The sequence below is a fragment of the Physella acuta genome, unplaced genomic scaffold (genome assembly GCF_028476545.2).
Source record: "Physella acuta isolate Inbredline_101_S28 unplaced genomic scaffold, ASM2847654v3 ptg002266l, whole genome shotgun sequence".
NCBI classification, from domain to species: Eukaryota; Metazoa; Mollusca; class Gastropoda; family Physidae; genus Physella; species Physella acuta.
The window spans coordinates 45,001-47,500 of NW_026733765.1; positions in this window are offsets into that span (position 1 = coordinate 45,001).

The following is a 2,500-nucleotide window of genomic DNA, read 5'->3' on the forward strand; positions in this document are numbered from 1 at the left end:
GCCGTTAAAGAAGAAAGAAATGTAGTGCAAACCAGAACCAGTTTTTTTTATTTATTTTATAACTCGACTAATAATCGTCACAAAATTATAAACTTGGTACCTACGGATAGCCCTGGGCCCAACCTAATACAGGATGTCCATAACTATGCGCTAATTAAATAATTAATGGGTATTAAGGTCGGTCTTAGTAAATTGCTATATAAAGTCTAAGACCAGAACCAGTATTTTAAATTTATTTTATAACTCGGCTCCTAATTGTCACAAAATTTAAAAATTGGTACCTATGGATAGCCCTCGGCCCTACCTAATACACCGTGTCCATAACAATGTGGTAATTAAATATTTACTGGGCGTTAGGGTCGGTCTTAGTAAATTGCTATATAAAGTCTATATAAAATTTTACGAATTTAAAAAAAAAATTCCTACCGTCAAAAATAGCGACGCCTAGACCACCACACCTGTTCTGACGTTAAATCCTACTTGCACACACGTGTGGGAATAGATTAGATATCATCTAGAGATAGAATTCCTAATTATTTAATTAAAATAGAGACTCTAGATTTAATAGTTGTGTCATAGTTACATTAAGTCGAATTAGCGAAGCGGAGGCGGGAACTAGATTCTAGATCTAACACTTCGATTGCGATGAAAAAAAAATAGCTTTATTTTAAGGCCGACAAGGCAAATACGGTTTAATTAATATTAAAGAAATAAGTCCGAACACCTACCTTAAGCGAATCATCTACACAACACATGACTAGAAATAATACACGTCCACACGAAGAGCGATTGAAACGGTGACTGCAACGGTGAAAACTTGTACGACGGAAACATGGCGCCTAGGTTATGCCTACTTCCGGTCTGATGAAAATTTTTAATTCATTTTAAATTTTGCGCTCTATTTCGTCCGCGCTTGTCCACTTAAACTCTACAGAAAAGATAGTCTATATAATAATAATTCCTAGAAGACAATTTTATGAGAGATCACCCACATTTATTTACCCTGCCTGTCTACCTTAGGGTTAGAGTTTGAATTTTTCTAGATTCAAGCCAAATATGCCGTGTCGATTAAACGACGACGTACATAACAGAGCGAAGACAATGAATGGTTCCTTAATTAACTATAATTACGGTCCTAATACAACTACAATTCACCATAGTACTAATATGTATGTGTATTGTTGTTTTGGGAGTTCTGTCATTACATTTTAAATTATAAAAAAAACGGGTTTACGATACACTTCATTACGCCGCCGATCGTGGTTTTAGATTTAAATTTGGTCGGATTCGGTTTATTATTAATTTATATAATACTTTATACATACTTTAATTCATTAAATACATTTATCTATGTATTTATTTCATTAGTTAAGTATTTGTTTAACTAAAAATTATCAATTTAAGGCATAACAATTACAGAAAACGATTGTATTTGAGATAAGTCTTATCGAACCATTTAGTAGCTGGGTCGGTTTATTATTAATTTATCTAATACTTTATACATACTTTCACTCATTAATTACATGTATATATGCATTCATTAAATCATTTAAGTATTTATTTCATCAAAAAGTATCGATTGAAGGCATAACACTGATAGAAAACGATTGTATTTGAGATAAGTCTTATCGAACCATTTAGTAGCTGGTTCGCGGGTCGGTTTTATTCCTTAACTCTAGATTTAAGTCTATCGTGTTTAATTTCAATTTAATTTATCACAACTTTTAGATTTTGTACTAGATTAAGCTACATTGAAGCTTATTTTTCACTATTTAATCAATAGAGGATATTATATAATATTTTTAAGTCTAATATTACGCAGCCGTTTGTTAAATCTAGTTTTACAACGACGACTCGCGCGATTTCGGTTTGGTTTTAAAACTTAAGTTCATTGATTCTTAAAATATATATTCCAGTTAGAATAGAACTGAATACGTACCACATGATGTATACACACGTTTGGGTTATTTATTTATTTTAAATTTAGTTTATTATGACCGATCGTAATTAACTTTGGCGATACCGGGCTGATATGTCTTATCGACCGGAAAACTACTGTCCCTTCGGTCGACTAGTTGGTCTTAGACGGCATTACCGAGGTTTGAAAACTCTTACACCGTGTTTTTATTTTCACATAGATCCTATATTTTGATACCAGTCATTCGTTTAAGTTTAAATTAGAAAACGTGAAATGTAGTTTATTGGAAACACTAATGTTTTTAATTTTGTACAAAATAAATTTTTATTCGTTTCAGGTAAACGGCGGGATGAGAAAAATCTGCTTTCTACAACACATACATTGGTTAAGAATATAAAGTGAAATATAGTTGTACAAACACCGTCTCTACTTAGCAGCTTAGCCTCTACGGCAATGCCGCGTCTTTACACTGGGCGAGCTTGAGACTGGAAAACTCTCGATCACTCTACGCGGGAATGCCGCTAAGTCGAGGCGGTCTGATCGGCAACCCATCAAACTTCAGCTCATCTATTTTTTTTTTAT